This window comes from Ursus arctos, unplaced genomic scaffold (assembly GCF_023065955.2).
Source record: "Ursus arctos isolate Adak ecotype North America unplaced genomic scaffold, UrsArc2.0 scaffold_27, whole genome shotgun sequence".
Lineage (NCBI taxonomy): Eukaryota > Metazoa > Chordata > Mammalia > Carnivora > Ursidae > Ursus > Ursus arctos.
In genome coordinates this window covers 4,891,663-4,912,369 of record NW_026622952.1, presented here as the reverse complement: position 1 = coordinate 4,912,369, position 20,707 = coordinate 4,891,663, and the positions used below count along the sequence as shown (strand labels likewise).

At 50.1% G+C, this 20,707-nt stretch overlaps 1 pseudogene; it reads right to left on the bottom strand.

Annotated features, from left to right (window-relative positions):
- Window positions 1-16,294: 16,294 nt before the first annotated feature.
- On the bottom strand, window positions 16,295-19,567 carry LOC130541882 (forkhead box protein K2-like; annotated as a pseudogene).
- Between the last annotated feature and the right edge of the window lie 1,140 nt (window positions 19,568-20,707).

Below are 20,707 nucleotides of genomic sequence, written 5' to 3'. Positions count from 1 at the left end.
GTCGATATGGCTGTGGTTTACAGTACAGAATACTGAGGAGAGCTGCACAGAGAAAGAGGACCTCAGAAAGCCATCTAGGATCACGTTTGAGTTTTCATAGAATTCCTCAATAGGGCACCTGTGTGAGGAACGTATGTGGTGTGGGGAAAATAATAGCCCAGGGGAAGCAGAGAGGAAAATGTCACTAGCCTTCACACACAACCAGGAAAAGTCTGTGCTACCAGCAGCAGGCAGAGTGGAAAACCTCGTAATTCGTGGGACATTGCAAAGAGAGCTCAGAATACCAACAGAACAATAGCAAAATATATTGAAGACTACTGTGATACCACCTAACAAACCTTTGGAAAGCTAGTCTGAAAGGATAAAATAGTTCTCCAGGAACCTCACCATCAGAATAATCCTCATGAGTATGTGTAGAAATATAAGCAATAGTTAATATCTAACAATTAAAATTCACAATACCTGCCTTCCAACCAAAGATTACCAGGATGCAAAGAAGGAGAAAAGTTCACCTCGTACTGAGGAGAAAGATTAAACAATAGAAACCTACCCAGAAATCAAAAAGAGGATGGAAGTATTGCACATGCACTTTCAAACAACTGTTAGAAAGAGGTTTTATATACGTAAGAATGTACACAAAGGATGAAGTGAAACAGAGATATAGAAAATATGAAAACAAGGAAAACCCAAATTCTGGAGCTGAAGAGTAGCACGTCTAAGATGAAAAATGTAGTAGATGGGCTTTCTTTCACAGTAGACACTACATAGCAAAAAGAGAGAGAGAGAGACAGAGAGAGAACTTGAATGCATGATCATAGCAGTTGTCCAGAATAAAGCAGAGAAAAGGAAGGGTGCAAACCACGCCATGCACACAAACACTAGAGTAGGTGTGAGCTTTGTAGCAATTTCAAGTGGCCTGGTAGATAAGAAATTGGCTGAGGTACAGAAAAAAAAAATGTTTGAAGAAGTAATGTCTGATTATTATCTGAATTGCATGAACCCTCTACACCCATAGATTCAAGAATTCAGGAATCCAGCCAACAAAACCCCCAAACATAAGGATCATGAAAAAAACCCTCCTTGTCAACCTACATCCGAATAAAATTGCTTAAGACCAATGCTAAAGAAAAAAAATCTAAAAAGCAGATGGAGATGAGTCCATTGCATTACCTGTCACGTCCCTAATTCTGTAGATGGTCTCTGTTTCTTTCTGGTCTGTGTTACTCTTGGAGTCTCTCTTCACTTACAGGATCCCCCTTCCTATTTCTTGCAGGGTGGTTTAGCGGCCAAATCCTTTGAGTTTCTTTCTGTCCTGGAAGCTCTTTATCTCTGCTCCTATTCGGAATGACTCCTTGCTGGATAAAGTATTCTTGGCTGCATGTTTTTCTCATTTAGTACCCTGACTCGATCACGCCAGCCCTTTCTGGTGTGCCAGGTCTCTGTGGATAGGTATGTGGCTAGTCTAATGTGCTTACCCCTGTCGGTGAAGACCCTCTTGTCTCGAGCTGCTTTCAGGATTTTCTCTTTCTGTCTGAAATTGCAAACGTCACTAGTATATGTTAGGGTGTTCCTCTATTCTTATGGATTTGGGGAAGAGTCCTCTCTACCTCTTGGACTTGAATGCCTGTTTCCCTCCCAGATTAGGGAAGTTCTCAGCTACGATCCACACAGATAGATCTTCTGTCCCTCTGTGTCTTCTCCCTCAGGGCCAGAAGTAATTCCAATATTGTTTCCTTTTGTGGCATCACTGATTTTTCGATTCCTCCACCCATGGTCCACTCGTTGGCTTTCTCTCTTTTCCTCAGCCTCCTTCCTTTCCATCAGCTTGTCTTTGGTGTCACTGACTCTGTCTTCTGCCTCATTGACCCTAGCCGTTAGAGCATCCACATCCAATGTAGACTGCATCTCAGTTAGAGCCTTTTGAATGTGGGCCTGATTCGATTTCATTTCTGCACTAGGAGAGTCTCTCGTGTCATTTATCCTTTTTTCAAGCCCAGCTAGCAACTTTGTAATTGTCATCCTGAGTTCCAGCTCTGACATCTTACTTAAAACCGTATTCATTAGATCAGTGGCAGAGAGTGTTACCCCTGGCTCTTTCTTTTGCTGTGAATCCCTCCCTCTAGTCACTTTTCCCAGAGAAGAATGGATGGGGGAGAGAGAGATTGAGATCTCACAGGGTGGACAAAACAGGGTGATCCACTTGGTCCCGATTGTCTTTTGGTCTGTGTGTTGGAAGTCACTAAATCCCAAAATTGTAAAGAAAGCCAAACTCATATATATATAGCGAAAGGAATCCAAAAATGAGGACTATAGGAGCGCCTGGGTGGCACAGCGGTTAAGCGTCTGCCTTCGGCTCAGGGCGTGATCCCGACAATCTGGGATCGAGCCCCACATCAGGCTCTTCTGCTATGAGCCTGCTTCTTCCTCTCCCACTCCCCCTGCTTGTGTTCCCTCTCTCGCTGGCTGTCTCTATCTCTGTCGAATAAATACATAAAATCTATTAAAAAAAAAGACTCTCTTTAAAAAAAAAAACAAGAAAACAAAAATGAAGAATATATGTATAAAATGTCAATGTAAAAAATGAAAGTTCAGAAAAGATTGAAAAATGAAGAGTTGCTAAAATTAAAAAAAAAAGTAGTTGGAAAGGGAAAAAAAGAGGGAAAAAAAATAAATGGAAAATTTTGAATGGAGAGAGAAATGAATCATGAGAAAAAGCCTCAAGCTCTAGGTGCTATTTTCCCCTAGCGCCAGAGTTTGGCCATCCTCTTTGGTCTGTAAACTTGCTGTTCACTTTCTTTCACCTCGTTTTTGGGGGGCGGGGGCCTAGTGCGCTGATTCTCAGGTGTTTTTGCCTGGACGGGGATGCACTGCCCCTTGCCAGGGGGCCCGGTGGGGCTCAGGGTCAGCTGGTTGCTCTGTGTGCCTTGTGTTCCCAGAGGGCTTTCCCTGCCTCTTGAAAGGGTGAGAATAAAAGCGGCCGCCCTCATCTGTAGGCGCAGAGGTGTGATGCTGTTGTGCACCAAGTTCTGTAGACTTCTGCGGTGCTCCCCACACCAAAGCTCCTTGGGGAAGGCGGAGGGTCACAGCGTTTCTGTCCTTTGCAGGGCTCCCAGGTGGAGAGCTTCCGATCAAGTGGACTCCCCGTCAACCGACTTTGTGCAAGGAGAGGGATCTCTCCCTTCTCCTCACTTGTGTCTGGAGCAGGAAGCGTAGGCACCGCTCTCACAACAACTGAACTGCAGGGTTATCAAGAATTGGGGCTGGCAGGGGCAGGGGGTCACTGCTGGAGGAGCCTGAGGGGTGTGGAGGGGCTATGCCCAGTGCCAAAGCTGCCGGTTGAGGCTCTGTCCATCCTGCAGCTTCCATGAGCACCCAGTGTGCTTTGGAAATGAGGAGGTTGTGGAATACAGGTGAGGTTCAGTGGGGGTGGAATCTGGAGCCGACGACCAGGAAAGAATTCTTGAGACGTCTTTGGTGCAAAATTGGTGGTTTATGACAGGACCCATGGCAGAAAGAGCTGCTGCCCTGGCTTGTGAGGGGTGGCTGATGGTAGACTATGGGGTTGGGAGAAGGTAAGGAAAAAGGGAGGTTGAGATAATACTTGCATATGTGAAAGAAGACTCACAAGGTACGGAGGCCTTGCCATTGTCTAGGGAAGGTGGTTTTGCCCTCTAGCAAGGCATGAACATTAAGATGGTTGGGAACTTCCTGGAGGCTGCAGAGTATAAGGACATTTCATTGTATCTACTTTCCCTTCAGGAAGCTAAGTTATTGATAGAAATGCTTGGTTCTTGTAAACTGCTAAGACATTGGGAAACTGAGGGAGACTTAAGTCTTGCAGGATTGTGGTGTCTATAGGTTAACTATTTCTTTGCCCTTTAGGGCAGCCAGGAGTGCCTGAGGAATGTCACGTACACCCCATGGTGGGGGTGTGTGTGGGGTGTCAATTCCGGCTTTGTCCTCAGCTAGCCTTCTCTTCCCTCCTCAGGAAAGGCCCCCCTGTTCACAGAGGTTCAAGCAGTTCTTGCTGTTGCCACCTAGTGGACATATGGATGAACACATTCAGGTCATGTCTGTGACTCACTGACCTGAGCTGCCATGAGAGCTTGGTTCCTTCCTGGGAGGACAAGGCCCAAAAAGGATGGACCCGGAGCAAGCAGACAAGTGTGGCCCGGCCGACGCCCCTCTGCTGGCCTGGAAGCAGGACCCGGTTGCTCTACTTAGAAGCTGAGTTCTAGAGCAGGAGGGGCTGGAGTGGCTGGGGTGTGTCCCAGGACGGGGTCTGGATGAGGGGTGTTCCAGGATGGGTGTGTGTGTGTGTGTGTGTGTGTGTGTGTGTGTGTGTGTGTGGTGGGGCAGGGATGCTTGTGGAGGGAGGATCCATGAGGGCGGTATGGACAGGCTCTTCCCTGCTTCACGGGTCCCGCCCAGGTAGCCTGATGGCCTCACTGCTGGCTTGTCTTCCTCATGATTTCAGGGTTCATCTCTAGTCTCCAGGGACCCTCCTTTCCCGAGCAAGGCTCCACGGAAAGAAAGAGAGTATAGATAGAGGACCCTGCAGCCAATACTCCCACAGTGGGACTAAAGTGTGTTCCAGAAATTGTGCTTTTAGGAAACAGTCCTAAAGCAAAAGAGATTTAGGGCACATTGTACTCTTCACTTTAAGGATGAGACTCCAAGAATTGGAGATGTCTCAATTGTTCGGCAGGTGGTGCTGCTGAGTAAATGATGTGTAGCCCCTGAGAATGCAGAAGGGGACAGGAGGAGCAGTGCCTGTCCCCTGTGGGGACCTCAGGCCGCACAAGAGCCCAGCTGTGGAACCCTCCCTGCCCCACCCTATCCCACACACAGGCAAACTCCCTCCCCCCACACACTCACCCATACACTCCAAGGGAAAGGACTGGAAGAGGGCCGCCATGTGTTATGGGCTATCGTGATAGAAGGTAGAAGGAATGTGTCTTCCTTTCTTCATATTTACATCACTATTTTACTAACAAAACGTAATCTGGCTAAAACCTTAGAGAACTTTTTAATTACCTGATATATTTGTAATAAAGAGGAAGATTTAATATGCAGTCTTAATATTTTTCTAATATGCACATTAGAATCATTGAAACCTGGCCTATCCAGGAAAATGAAAGATTTTGAAGGTGTCTCATGAGCCCAGATATTTCTGGCTCTTGGGTCACACTTACAAAAGGGAAGCCTATCCCAGATCATGAAAACATTTCATTTTGGGGCTTCACATGTGCAGTATTGTATCAGGACTATTCCTTTGTAGTAAAATGGGTTTTTTTTGTTTGTTTGTTTCTGTTTATGGTTTTGTTTGTTTTTTAAGAGAAAAAAACCTGAAAAAAATATGAATCACTCATAGGTTACGTAGCTAGATACAAAAAGGGCACACTGTCTGATCCCACACACATGAAAACCCAGAAGAAGCAACTCACAGAGGTGGAGAGGGGAGCCGTGGCTGCAGGGACTGGGCTGAGGGAATGAACAGTATCTGACGAGTGGCACGGGAGTCTCTGGGAGGGAAATACTGTAGAAGGACAAGGCTGTGAAACACTCTGTACCTAATGACACCTGGAAGTACAATGTAAAAGGATCAGAGTAAAATTCCATGAAAACTCAATTTATCCTTTATTTATATGACCAGAATATATGAAACTATGAAATAGGTGCATGAACAACGCAAAAATTAGAAACACTGGAAGGACAGGGGAGGGGAAGCCATCCTTTGGGGATTCAGCGAGCAGGAACTGCTGCTCCGGGGCCGAGGCCGGTTGCTCCACTGAGAGAGGTGGTTGCTGGAGCCTGCTCGGGCTCCTGGCTTTCCAAAGGTGCAGGTGACTCTTCTAGCTCCTGACAGAGAGTCAGAGCTGTGAGTATATCCTCCGCTGGCTCTGACATGGCATGTGGCCTAAGGGGCTCTTCAGGGACCTCCATAGCTAGGACTGGAGCCTGCTTTGGCTCTGGGGCTGCCAAGGGCACAGGTGGCTCTTGGAGCTTCTGACAGGGACTTAGAGCTGTGAGTCTGTCCTGCGCCGACTCCGACAGGGCAGGTGGCATCAGGGGCCCTTCAGGGACCTCTCTAGCTAGTGCTGGGGCCTGCTCTGACTCCTGGCTTTCCAAAGGCGCAGGTGACTCTTGCACATCCTCACGGTGGATCAGAGCTCTGACCACCAGCTGCACTGGGCCCGACACGGCAGGTGACGTCCCTGCTCTTTTGAGTTGCTGAGCTCCAGCAGCAGTGATGGGGTTTTCCAGCTCAGGCTCTGAAGCTGCAGCAGGCAGCACAGTGGGAGCTGGGACTAGCTTTCGGCACGGTTCCGGATCTCGCTCTGGGGCCGCTGCTGTGGCTCCAAGAAGAGAAAGTGTGGTCATCATGATTGTCTTTCCATGTCCCTTCCAAATGAAGGCAACTTTGCCCACCACTCAATATTGTCTGAGTCTAAGAACCCGTCCCTGGGTGGTCTCCCCATATTGTAGCCCATGGGGACAGTGATCTGAGACCACTCCTTGCTCCCAGCCACACTGCAGTCTGCGGAGGCTTGCTCTGTGTGGCCCATTCTCTCCCCTCCACAGGCCTCCATCAGTCACCCCCAGTCCTCCTCACCCCCAGCCTCTGGCCCAGCGGGCTCGAGATGTCGCAGCCGAGAGAGGAGGAGCCAGGCACGTTGCTCCAGGTCTGAGCCTGGCACATTGAGCCTTGCGTACGCCAGTAGTGTCTTTAGGCAGGGAAATTCTGGGGGCTGGAAGAAATCTTCAGGGTAGTGGCCCAGCCAGGTGCCCAGGATGGAGGAGATGGCCCTGGGGACAGACAGGTGGGCAGAGGAGTCAGAGGACGGGGCACCTCCCACACGGATGCCCCAGGGAACCCCTGTGGGAACCTGGGCCCCTGGGTCCCCGGCTCCTGGCTGTCAGAGCCCATTCCTACTCCATGTCCACCTGTGATGTGGCAGTCCTGCCTGAGGCAGACCTGGTCACTGAGGAGGGGCTGGCCCAAAGCCTCTGTGAGTGGGAGCCCTTGACCCCTGGTGTGACCATTTCTGTCCTCGTCGTGGAAACTGGACGCCCTGCTCAGTCTCCCGGCCCACTTGCCGCGTGACTTCCACTACACGTGGGCAGGGAGGGGTGGCGTGTCTGGCGTGGTCATTGCCCTCAGTGCACACTAGTGCTCTGTGACTATCCAACCAAGGAGGGAACAAAGGGACTCTGTCCCATCCCTGGCCTTCCCAGGACCCTCCGGATACCTCCCACTTCCCCTCCCGTGCCTACGTGCTGCCTCGTTCAGTAGGTGCCAGGAGAGGGTGTCCTTCCGTGGACACTAATCTCCCACTGGGTGGGGGACGTCCAGTCCCCGAGCCCTCCCTGGGTCTCCTCTGAGTACCTGCTGAGCACCCAGTGTCGACGTTCCACCAGATGTGTGGAAGCCATGCCCTTTGTTCTGGGTCCCAGGATTGGGGTAGAGACAGGGCTGGGAGGCGGCGGTGATGGGGAATGACACTGTAGGGGCTGAGGCTGCCCTCCAGCCCCCTCTGCTCTCCCACAGTGCCCACACCCCACCCAGGGCTCTCCAGGACCCCTTTCCTCTTCTGCAGAAGAAGCCCTGAGACCTGGACCCTCCAACAGGAATTGCAGATGTGTGGGATGAGGGTCCAGCAGCCCCCAGATCACAGTCCCGTCGCTGCCCTCTCAAAGAAGGAAGGTCCCTGTGCATTAGCCAAAGCTCACTCACATGCCCCGCTGCTCCTGGGCTCCGCCGATCTCGTCCCAGAAAGAGAGGACGCATCCGTAGCTAGAGGAGGCCGGAGGGGTGGTGGGGGATCGCATGAAATGTCCTGTGCACCCTCCCTCTCATCATATCTAGTGTCACTGTCTGATTGCCGACTAGAATGGAGCCCTGGGGTGCTCCCGGGTGCTGTCTGCTGTGTGCGTGGGATCACAGTCAGCGCCCAGGGAAGCGTCTGCAGGTCTGCACCTAGAAGGGCATCCATCCTTTATGCTCGATGAATGGCAGGGCCCCCACCAGCCCCATCCCAGAGAGCTGAGTGGGCCTGGGGCCCCCTGCTCATCCCCGGGCATGCCTGCTCTGGTCTCACCCAGGACACAGAGCCCAGATGGAGTGTCAGATGTCCTTTTCCAAGGGGAAAAGAGCCCAGCTCAAGACCGTGGTGACGGTGAGGGCTGAGGCAGAGGCTTCTTCATGGGGAGCGGGATGATGGTCCACGAGCACGACCACAGCCCCTGTAGCGGACCTTTCCACAGGGCCAGGCACCCAGGTGTCCTTAGCCTACAGGACCCCACTGAGTCCCTGTAATAACTCTGCCCCAGTCCGAGGAGCCAACTGAGGCTCCGGGAAGTTGGGTGGCATTCCCCAGACTCCCAAGCACGAGGTGGGCAAATCCCACAGGGCTGTGGAGGGGCAGGGTGCTCACCTTGTCAACAGCTGGTCCAGCACCTCCTGGGTGGTAGCAAAAGCTCTGTATGTGGCCAGGAACGTGGAGACGTAGCTGAGGTCTCTGGCTAGGAAGGCGGGCAGCAGGTATTCTACTCGCTTCTTCAGCAGCTCTGCCCGTTGGGGCCACACCACGCAGGTCCCATTGCTCTTCCCGGTTGAGGCCTTTCTAGCCTGAGGTGGGACAGGGGAGACATGCGGTCTTCACTGCAGTCACCAGGAGGGTTGGGGGTTGGAGCCCAGAGCAAACCCCCAGGCTCTCGGTGACGTAGGCAAAGAGGTGGGACAGGAGGGCCCACAGTAGACAAAAGGAGCAAGGTGCCTGGCTGGTTCCATGGGTTCGGGGTCCGCCTCTTGGTTTCGGCTGAGGTCATGATGCGCGCGTCCTGAGATCGAGTCCATCCTCAGGCTTCGCACTTAGGGCGGGGTCTGCTTGAGGATCCTGTCTCTGCCTCTGTGTCTCCCACCCCCGTCTCTGTCTCTGTCTCTATCTCTGTCTGTGTCTCAAAAAAATACCTCATGCAATCCTTTTAGGGAAAAGGGAGAATGGCAACAATAGGAGGATGTGAGGTGGGGGGTGTGTGAATGGACGTTGGTATCTCAGGTCAGATCGTTAGCTGAGTATTGACAGCCTCTCCCTGCACTAAGGGCATCGTCCCTGTGATTTCTGACGATGTATCCCACGCTTGAGAACACAGAGACTGTTTCATGGGTGGGGGTGCTCAGCATTTTAGGGTACGTAGGATGTTCCGTGCAGCACTGTGAGTTGGCAACAGAAGGGAATCACATGAACGTCCTGCATCTGTGAAGGGCTCAATGGCTGCGGTAACTGATGGGCCTTCTGGAATGTTGTGCAGCACAAGGAGGCGTCTGCTCCGCACCCTGGAGGGGCCCCAGGGATGTGCTCCTTTACAACCAAAGGGCAGAGCAATAGGCATAGTACCGTGAGCCCCATGCCCCTTTGGGGAAAAGTCTCCCAACTCACCAGGATCTCGAGCAAGGGATGAGAGGTGGTTTAAGGTCGCTTTTCTGATATTCGTACAGATATGTGGATAGGGACTGTGCATCGGGCCAAGGCCGTGGCAGGGCCCTGAGGGCTGGTTTGGGGAGGGGATGGGGATCCGGGTTCACATGGGAGCAGGAGTCTAGGACGGAGCCCCGAGGAGCCCAGAGGCTGGTTTCTGGGATCTGGGTCCCTTTGTGCCGCATCGGTGCCCTGGGTGCTGGGTCCCTCCGGCACCTCCACTCACCCTGAGCCAGCGCTGAACTTTGTTGGCAGTAGGGGACTCCTTCCTGTCCTTCAAGGAGGTGGGGCAGGGGATCCCATCGTTCAGCTCCTGCCCCGTCTCCTGTGTGGAGCTCTGTAAAGACAGTGCCCGGCAGCCAGGCGGGAGGCCTCAGAGGTCTGTCTGGCTGCCTTGGCTGGTCCCCAGCCCCAGGGGACTCCCTTGCAGACACACCACACCCCAGGATGCACGCAGCTCCACCATGGAGAGAAAAGTGACACAGCTCGAGGGCCTTGGATTCACTCTGGCCCTGGTGAGAGGCACCTCGGGAATCTTCTTTCCACCCTGCCCCCCCCACCCTCCCGTGGCATCGGTGTGAACATGAAGGCATCACCAGGGTATCCACTGCCCTGCAACCTCCTCCAGCCCAGGGCGGGACCTCCCCCACATACCCCTCTTTCCCTGAAACTGGGGGAATGGGGCTGCCCAGGGGTGGCTCGGAGAGGTGGCCTGGCGTGGCCTAGGTCGCTCGGTATTACCTTCCGGCACCTCCTGGCAAAGGCCCTGCAGTGTCGGGGGCGCGGGTTGAGCCAGTGTCTGCAGCATGTGAAACGTCCCTCACCCCGGGGATTCTGGAAGCCAGAGCCCCGGAAAATGGGCACGCAGCATGAGAACATCTTTCACTATCGAATGTCTCTGGCCAAGTGAGCCTGATGGGGGACTGCACTAGAATGTGAGTGCCTGGTGACCGGGGTTCCAAGTTCTGTTGGGGTCGGTTATCAGGGAAGTGACTTCACTTCCTGGGATCCCCTCCCTGAGTCCACACCTGGACTAGAACCTGCACAGACAGTGCTCTGGGCTGCCGACTGCTCATCCCCTTTCTGCATGCCATGCCACATGCGTACCCAGTGACACCAACACAACCCTCTCCACAGGCCCCAGGGAAGGTCTGGGTGCAGCCAGGGCCCCAGCTTGGAAACACCCCTGGGCTCTGATGCAACTCTCCATCTTCCCTGTTTTGGACCCCGGAGAAGCCGTTGTACCTGTCAGGGATCGTATGTGACTTGCCTGTGCAATAGGGATTATTCCAGCGTGTACTTCTTGCAGAAGTCCACAGGCATAGGTGGGATACCATCTAAGAAATTGGGGGAGTGGTGTCGCACGTAGGGAATACCTGCCACCACATTTTCTTCCTTTCTCACCTTCTCTGAGTCTGTAGCTCCTCCGATCCCACCCACAGTCCCTAGTGTTGTGTGTGTGTCTGTGCACATGTGTGTGCCCCAGTACTCCTATTGTGCAGGCCCAGTCCCACCTAGGGGTGGATGGGAAATAGCTTTCCCAAATCGTAGGCTTTCTAATTTCCAAGGCAAACCCTGCAGAAGCTATTGGAACCTTGGCTTAGAGGGGCTGAGCCCACCCTTACCCCTAGACGCTGCCAGTCGTGTGTCACGAGCCATCCCTCCTTTCCTCTGGGTGTCATGTGGGCAGGGGTGCCGTCAGTGGGTTGCCCTGGCCTGGGCTCCTCCTCAGACAGGTATGTGCTGGGATGCCTCCTGCCTGGGATGTCGATGCTTCTTCCCACCCCCATACCATCTCCAGGTCTACAGCCAGTTCCAGAACACCACCTCTTCCCGAGCTCCCAGTGAGTAGCTAGGTTCAGCCATGGCCCCACCTTTGAGGACACTCGGAGAACTGGGTTCAGGCCTGGTTCTGCCTTCTTACTAGTCTGTGATTCTGGGCAAGGCACGGGCCCTCCTGGGGACTTCCCCTTCTCTCCCTAGTGGCTCCCTGTGATCCCCATCTCAAGTGTACACTCCTTGTGTAAACCCTCCCGTTAAGTGTAGCCTGTACTTAGTGGTTTACTTCCATCACACAAAAGATGGCAGCTTGATCGAAAGCCCCTTCTGAGATTTGGTTCTAGTAGCTCAGTGCCTATCTGTGAATCACTCTGACCCCTGTCCTCGCTCAGATGCCCAGAAGGGAACAAGCCCATCCGTGGAACCATGACATAGACACATGCGTGTGGCCTGGCCCTGAGGGACAGGAGACAGAGGAGAACTCAGGCCTTCGATGGGGACTGAATCCTACCAACACCACTGAGTGAGCTGAGGTTTTAAGTGAAGTAGATCATGTTTTGTAATTGACAACAGCCCCAACCTCCTGAGAGGCTCTGGCAGGAGCACCCAGCTGAGCACTTCTTTCTTCCTGGTTCCCTTAGACTGTGAGACAGTAAGGGTTTCTAGGTTAAGGCACTGAGTGTGGGGCAAATGGGGTCTCACAGCAGGAGGAGCAGGGCACTGTGACTGTTCAGCTGCCCTGGCCCTGCCCCTCTGACACCCCACCCCCATTCTCCTCCTCAGCATCCTCCAGCCACCCTTGCCTCCTGTCTAACCTCCACTCCGGCAACGTCAAGCTCTGCCTCCAACAGTCTTCTGCACCACGGTGCCCTCTGCCGGGCTACGTAGACTGGGATTGGTGCAGGGCTGGCTCCTCCTTCTCCTCTGCAGGAAATCTCACTGTGGCCTCAGCACAGCCTTTTCGGACCCCTCACCTGGTGGGAGTTCAGGACCCAGTTGTCGCACTTTGCTCTTTTTCTATGGAACAATTGCTCTTTTCATTCACGTTTTTCTTTCATGTTTTGTCCATCTTCCCCTCTAGACCCTGAGCTCCTCGAGGGAGGACCTGGTTGGCTTAGCGGCATTGGCACTGAGTCCTCAGGGCCCAGTGGCTGAATGAACAGGTGAGAGCATCCATCCCACCACTGACCAGCTCAATTGTTAGAGCCTAAGTGACTTTGGTCATTTGTATGTACTTTTGTTTTGTTCTTCAAGAAAACTCTGTTCCCGTTGTGGGACCCAAACTCATGTCCCTGAGATCAACAGCCATATACCCGACTGACTGAGCCAGCCAGGTGTCCCTCTGGTCATTTTTTTGTTTGTTTGTTATGTTTGAAATTTTTTATTATAAAAAGAAAAAATAAGGAACAAAGCACATTGGATTATTTTTACAAAGTCATTTTAAATTAGTAAAACAAAGCACATTTTCCTTCTCCAGACTCTCTTGTAACTAGATGTAGCCAAGTGAGAAATTTTTTTTTCTTTTTTTTATAATAATATTTTTATTATGTTAATCACCATACAGTGCATCCCTGGTTTTTGATGTAAAGTTCGATGATTCATTAGTTGCATATAACACCCAGTGCACCATGCAATACGTGCCCTCTTTACTACCCATCACCAGCCTATTCCATTCCCCCACCCGCCTCCCCTCTGAAGCCCTCAGTTTGTTTCTCAGAGTCCATAGCCTCTCATGCTTTATTCCCCCTTCTGATTACCCCCCCTTTCTTTATCCCTTTCTTCTCCTACCGATCTTCCTAGTTCTTATGTTCCATAGATGAGAGAAACCATATGATAATTGTCTTTCTCTGCTTGACTTATTTCACTTAGCATTATCTCCTCCAGTGCCGTCCATTTATAAATAATACTATTTTTTATTATGTTATGTTAGTCACCATACAGTACCTCCCTAGTTTTTGATGTAAAGTTCCATGATTCATTACTTGCATATAATACCCAGTGGCCCATGCAATACGTGCCCTCCTTAATACCCATCACCAGCCTATCCCATTCCCCCACCCCTCTCCCCTCTGAAACCCTCAGTTTGTTTCCCAGAGTCCATAGTCTCTCACGGTTCATTCCCCCTTCTGTTTACCCGCCTTTCTTCTTCTCTTTCTTCTTCTACCAATCTTCCTACTTCTTATGTTCCATAAATGAGTGAAACCGTATGATAATTGTCTTTCTCTGCTTGACTTATTTCACTTAAGAAGATGTGGTCTATATATACTGTGGAATATTACTCAGCCATCAGAAAGAACGATTACCCAACATTTGCAGCAACATGGACGGGACTGGAGGAGATTATGCTAAATGAAAGCAATCTCTTGATTCTTTTCCTGATGTGTCTTCAGGTAGCAGATGCTCTTCCAGTTTTTGTTTGGAGAACACTGTTCCGGGAGACCAGAGTCTAGACCGGGCTCGGTCACACACTTTCTGTGTGACCATAAACAAGTTGTGTATCTTTCTGCAGCATCTGCTTTCTCTCCTGCAAAATGAATGGACAATACAGGTACTATGGGTTCTTCTAGCTCCAAATTTCTGAGATGATAAGAATTTATTATCTTGAATCTCCTCCCTAATTAGACCTCAGATGACAGACCTTTTCAGTTGGAAATGAAGAGAGTAAGTGAACTGTATGGACGAACTACCCTTCCAGGGCCCTGGTGAAGTATTCAGCTGTAACATAGATTAAAAATTCTCTGTGCACACTGTGTTTTCTCTTCATAATGAAGGGAGCTGTGCACAAAGGAATAGGGTGGTAGGGTATTAATTTGCTTCTGCTCTGCTGGGTCCAATGACACGCAAGAGGTTAGGTGTTTGTAATCCAAACATGCACAAAGTTCAGGAAAGGAAGAAGCCTAGAGTTTGGTTACTTTGGACAAATTACAGGTCCATATGGACCACTTCTTAAGATGACCCAGAGGAGAATTCAACTTTTTAATGGTCCTCTTGCTCATGCCAATATCACATAAAGACCAGAGGTTGTCTCTAGAGAGCCATGATAAGTCTTGTCTCACTGATTACTCTATTGCTAAATGTTTCTCTGTGGTAAGGATAAGTAGTTAACAAAGGCATGTTGGATATTCCAGTGAACCTTCTGAAAACTGTTGTGGTTACAATGTGATTAACTTATGTAAATGAATCAATGTGGCCAATGAACCAAGCTATGCACACAGAACGTATCCAGGAGGCGGAGAATCCCAAAGCTTAGTCACACTCAGGAGAGCAATGTGTAGTATTTAAAGGTGAATTCCAGAAGAAAAATGAAAAAAAGAACCCTGAGAATGATGTCTTTGATTCAAAAAGGCTCAACATGAAATGACAGACAGTTGAAAGATGGTTCTAGAATTTGTACATGTTGCTTTCACATAGATTCCTGGAGCAAAAGTAAAAAATCCTTGCGTTTACGGGAAGCTGGTCAGCCCAAGAGGCTGTCCTCAAGCTTCCACTGTGTACATGGTACCCATCCTATCTGCAGTCAGCAAATGTCACCAACCCCTTTCTTGTGCCAGTTATTATGTCCCAGGGGCAGATGAATTTTACTCTGCTATGTAGAATAATAGATCGGAGGGGTGAGTGAGTTAGCCTGAGATTTAAAATCTACGTGATTGTTGGAAACAATTATAGAGGGGAAGGTCAGAAAGAGAGATTTCGTGTGAAAAGGATAAGTTAGATTTGGCTTGTTTCATAATGATCATATGTCTTGAGTATAGAGCATCAAATTTTTTCCATTAAGAGATCATTAGTTTCCTTCTTAGCCCTCACTCACTAGGAATATCAAAATCAGGGTCATTGTGGCACTTTTATATGAATTACAATTGGTTATGATATGGTTGCAATTACTGATTTTTGGGAAATAATGTTGCTTTACTACCATTAGGTGAAAAATCGGAACGGGGATCCACATCTGTAGGTGTGTGATGTGAATAGTTCTCCTGGGGTTGGGCAGTGCACACCTGTATGATCATGTACAGAGCCCTGTCAGAGGAGATAGTGATTTAAAAAGAAATGGCTTACCTACTTCCCCAGAGCTTTATCTTTGAAATGACTACCGGAGATATAGGTACTGCTAAGCGATCAAGGGAAGAGGGAAAGGTCTGGAAATGGGACTTTATGAGATGCCCAAGCAAAGAGAGAAAGTCAGGGAAGGGGAATAAAGAGGAAGAGACTGTGAAGTTTTAGGAGAATTAGTTTTGGGCAGTATCATGAGTGTCCTCAGGATTCATAATCATTAAGATGGAAAGCATTACCTTCTGTTTTGCTTTTTAGAAGAGTTTGTGTGGGATTGGAATTGATTCTTTAAGTGTTTAGTGTAATGCACTGTGAAGGCATCTGGGTCTGCGTTTTTCTTGCTGGGATATACTTTAAAAATATATTATTAGTAGTATTTTTTAGGAGGCTTGTTTTATTTTATGAAGTCAACACAAAGGAGCAAAGTCAACACAGAAGAACAACCAACAAAAAGTAGCAGGAAAGAGACCCAGTTAAGAGCAGATTCCCGAGTCCAGCAGTTCTTTCAGTCATGGTTAACCTGGGGCCCAGCGTGGGGGTCCATCTGTCCAGTCTGTCTGTCCATCCTAGATGCATCTGGTAACACAGAAAACCTGCAGATGTCAAAGACCCCGTTATTTTGTAAAGAAAGTACACCTCAAAATATTCTAATTGCATGTGTGAACCACGAACTACTGTCTCATCTACCCGTGCCAGCCCCAAGGGTCCTGGGAGGGTGGTGGGGACTGTCCCTGCCTGTCCCAGCATCTTGCTGTGGAGTGACAAGCTGAGCTGGGGATGGGGAGACACTGCCAAACCAGGTTTTTTTGTCCGAGGTTTTGTTCAGGTGTGACTTCTGTCTTTTAGGAGTTTTGAGGCCACCTCAGTTGTGTGTTTTCAGTGCTGAGGTGAAGTCCAGCGGCCGGACCCTCTACCCACCGAGACAACGTGCTCCGAGTGTCAGTGGGAGGTGGTGTCTCCTTTTGGCACCACGGAGTTGAATATTAAAGTAAGAAAAGCTGTCGCAGTCGCTGGTTTTGGACACCTTTCTCCCTGCCGGCTGCCACACGCAGGGTGATGATGATGTTGTCGCCGCCGTCTTCCGTCTGGACCTTCTTCAGCTCCTGCTGTTCTGTCTTGTCGCCGTTCTGGCGCTTTGTGGGCAGGGAGGTCGACAACGATGCACGTGTTGCCATCGTGTCCAGAGGACTCGCCACATTGTTCACCTGGTTACGGCCAGCGGCAGGGATTGGCATCAGGTGAGTCCCGTTTCGTGGGACAGTTTTTGTTGGTTGCTGGTGCTGACCTAGGGTGCCTGCTGCACTGTGGTGACCGTGTGGACAGGGGTGGTCTGTGGCTCCTGAATGATCCGGCTGGCAGCGCCCGCTGTGGCATGGTTAATGGCAGGAATAGGTTCCACTTTCACTTTTACTTCTTTGTGATCTCTATTGTCTTGCAACTCTGCCTTAGGAGGGGCCAGCACGGCCGCCTGAGTGACCAGAGCCTGGATGGCAACAGTGTACGTGCTTCCTGGGGCCAGGCCTGCCATACTGGTGACAGACACTGCGGGGATCTGTTGGGCGACGTGCGCCATCTGCACTACAGGCTGCTGGGAGGTTGAGGTGGTCTCGGGAGCAGCGACCGTGTAGGTGATGGGATCGATCGATCGTCGGTGGCAGCTGCCACTGCCCGGCCATTAAAACAGGCTGACGAGACAGAGGGGAGCCTGGTGCACCCTGGGCAAACCGTGCCTCCTGGATGATGGCCAGTTTAGGCTGTGAGGCACTGGGCTCAGGCTCCAGGGGGGCCAGTGAAACTTCCCTTGACAGGCTCTTGGGGGTCTGGGCACCACTGGCGAGTGCAGACAGCACTCCAGCGTGATTGGGAGAGGCTGGGCCACTTCTGGAGAAGAGGGGTCCCAGAGGGTTTCTAAAGCAAGGCATGCCCATGGACCATCTTTTCCTAAAAGCCTGCTCTATGAATTTGCTTTCAGAGGCAGGATCTATCCTCCAGAATGAGCCCTTTTGCCTGGTTCTTCCTGGGAACGTGTTATTATGATGAAATAAGGATTCAGAGAGAGATTGTGGTGAATTGGATTCGGCCAGCTCTTGTCTGCTGTCTTGTAGTATGGATAATTTTTAGCGATGTGAGTATAAATTCCATTTAGGGTAAGTTGCTTCTCAGGAGCCATCGTAGTTTTCTGTCCTATGAATTCTGCATAGGAATAAGGTGCTTTGAATCCTTCTTGGGGCTGTCTCCACCAGAAGCTTCCTTTTCATTTTCTGGCTGCCAGTTGTCGGCCATTCACTTGAGGTCAGCTGGTATCACCCTGCTCCCCGGGGGCTGGATGGGCAGGAGTTGGCAGCACTGGGTTCTGGTGGGGGAAGGATGGGGGCTGATGAGGGAAGGGGGCCATGGCGTTTGGAATGTGGATGGTCAGGGCCAAGATGTGGGCCTGCACAGGCTTCACCCGGGACCTGGGAGCCTCCTACTTCTCCGTCTTCTCACCGGACGGGGCAGTGAACGGGATCCTGAGATTTGCGCTCGGGAACCTGGAGGTGCACACGCGCGGCCGTTATCCGGTGGTGCCCTGCGCCTCTGGAACACGGCGTCCACCAACAGGGCAAACATCCGTTCTCACCGGGGCAGCGCAGGTAGAAGTCGCGGCTGGCATCGGGCCTGGGCTGGCCTGGAACGCTCTGGGGCGCCCAGCCATGGCCACCGCTGCCACTGCCCAGTGGGGGTGGAGGGAGGGAGGGCGTGAAGATCTCGAGGTGCTCCGCGAGATGAAGCTCAAGGGCAGGTGCTCACATCAACCGAGGCCTGCAAGGAGTTGTGCGGGCTGGTCACCCAGCGCGTCTTCCTCAGGTACTCCAACACCTCCCGGCCCTCCAGGCGCGCCGTGGCCCAGCAGCCCCATGGGGACCCGCCACCTGCGCCCGGGCCGCCCCCTGGTGCCACCGCCTGCGGGAGGCCGGCCTAGCGCCCTGGGCCCATGAGAGCCAGGCCATCCCTGTCGCCGTCACCGCAGCCATGGTGCTGAGGGTCAGGTGAGGCCGCTGGCCGGGTAGCTCCAAGCCTGGGATATACTCTTTTTATTGCTCACTTGATCTTTTCCCTTGTTACAGGTCTGTTCAGATTATCTGTTTCCACTTGAGTCAGGTTTGGTAGTTTGTGTCTTCTTAGAAATATGTCCATTTCATAGAGGTGACCTACTTTGCTGGCTGTTCATAACATTCCCTTATAATCCTTTTTATTTTTGTAAGGTGGGCAGTAATGCTCCCATTCCAAAATTTAATCATTTTAACGTTCTCTCTCTTCCTTCTTGGTCAGTCTAGTGAAAGGTTTGTCATTTTTGTTGTTTTTTACAAAGAACCAACTTTTGGTTTTGTTTGCTCATCTCTTTTGTTTTATACTATTTCACTTATGTTTACTCTGTTATTTCCTTCCTTATGCTTGTTTTCGCCCCCTTATGCTTGTTTTAACGTTAGTTTGCTCTTTTTTTTAAGATTATTTATTTATTTATTTGACAGACATAGACAGCCGGCGAGAGAGGGAACACAAGCAGGGGGAGTGGGAGAGGAAGAAGCAGGCTCCTTCACTGGGAAACCAGAGCTCCCAGTGAAGGAGCCCGATGTGGGACTCGATCCCGGAATGCCGGGATCAGGCCCTGAGCTGAAGACAGATGCCTAATGACTGCGCTACCAGGCGCCCCTAGTTTGCTCTTTTTACTTCACTCTTCCTGTACTGGAAAGTTAGGTTCTTGACTGGAGATTTTTTTTTAATACATCTGTAACTATATAAACACATCTGTAACTATAAACACTATAGGTGTTTGTTTACAGAGAGAAATTTGATGAGATGTACATAGACCATTTCGTAGATTCTGTTGAGTGTATTCCAAGGCATTCTGGCTGGCTACTCCCCATGAAATCATCAACATCTCCCTCTTCCTCCTTTCTTTTACCTTCCCCTCCATATCTGAATTCCTTTTTCTCCATTCATAAATGCGAGACTGTTTTTCATGATTTGGAGCATGTAACATCTATCATGGCTATAGTCTGCCGTATGTTTACTCTTCTGCAACGATGGAACTCCGCCAGGGCCTGGGACACTTGCTGCCTCCATATCGTTTTCTCCTCAATATCATCAAACCTCACAGTCTCTTCATCTTCACTGCAGAGGTGGATACATGTTGTATCATGTGTCGCTATCTCATTCCTTTGTATTACTGAACAGTATCCCACTTTATGGACATGCCACTTTGGTTTAACCATTTGTCAATGGATAGACTTGTTGGTTTTTTCCACTTTTTGGATCGTATGAATTATGCTGCCACGAATATGTACAAATTTTTGTGTGGACATATACTTTCCTTTTTCTTTGAGAGAGAGAGTGTGAGTCGGGGGGGAGAGGCTGAGAGAGAGGGTAAGGAAGAATCTTTTTTTTAATTATTTTTATTTTTAAATTTTATTTTATTTATTTTATAAATTAATTTATATTATATTTATAGTTTATCAATTAATGAACATATAGTGTAATATTAGTTTCAGAGGTAGAGTTTAGTGATTCATCAGTTGCATACAACACCCAGTGCTCATTCCATCAAGTACCCTCCTTAATGCCCATCGCCAGTTACCCCATCCCCCCACTGACCTCCCCTCCAGCAACCTTCGGTTTGCTTCCTATAGTTAAAAGTTTCTTTGGTTTGTCTCCCTCTCTGATTTCATGTTATTTTATTTTTCCTTTCCTTCCTCTATGATCTTCTGTTTTGTTTCTTGAATTCCACATATGAGTGAACTCATAGAATTGTCTTTCTGTGATTGACTTATTTCACTTAGCCTAATACCCTCTAGTTCCATCCACGTCATTGCAAATGGTGAAATTTCATTTTCTTTCATGACTGAATAACATTCCATTGCATATCTATACCACATATTTTTTTAAATTTTATTTTCTGAAGATTTCATTTGTTTATTTAAAAGAGAGAGAGAACGAGTGGAGGGAGGGGCAGAGGGAGAAGGAGAAGCAGACTCCCTGCTGAGCAGGGAGCCTGATGTGGGGCTTCATCCCCGCGCCAGACCCTGGGATCATGACCTGAACCCAAGGCAGACACCTAACCGACGGAGCCACCCAAGCACCCTGTACCACATCTTTATGCATCCATTTGTTGATGGACATCTGGGCTCTCTCCATAGTTTGGCTATTGTGGACATTGCTGCTGTAAACATTGGGGTGCAGGTGCTCCTTCGGATCAGTATATTTGTATCCTCTGGGTAAATACCTAGTAGTGCAATTGCTGGGTTGTAGGGTAGGTCTATTTTTAACTTTCTGACGAACCTCCATACTGTTTTCCAGAGTGGCTGTATGGGAAAGAATCTTAAGCACGCTCCACACTCAGTGCAGAGCCTGATGTG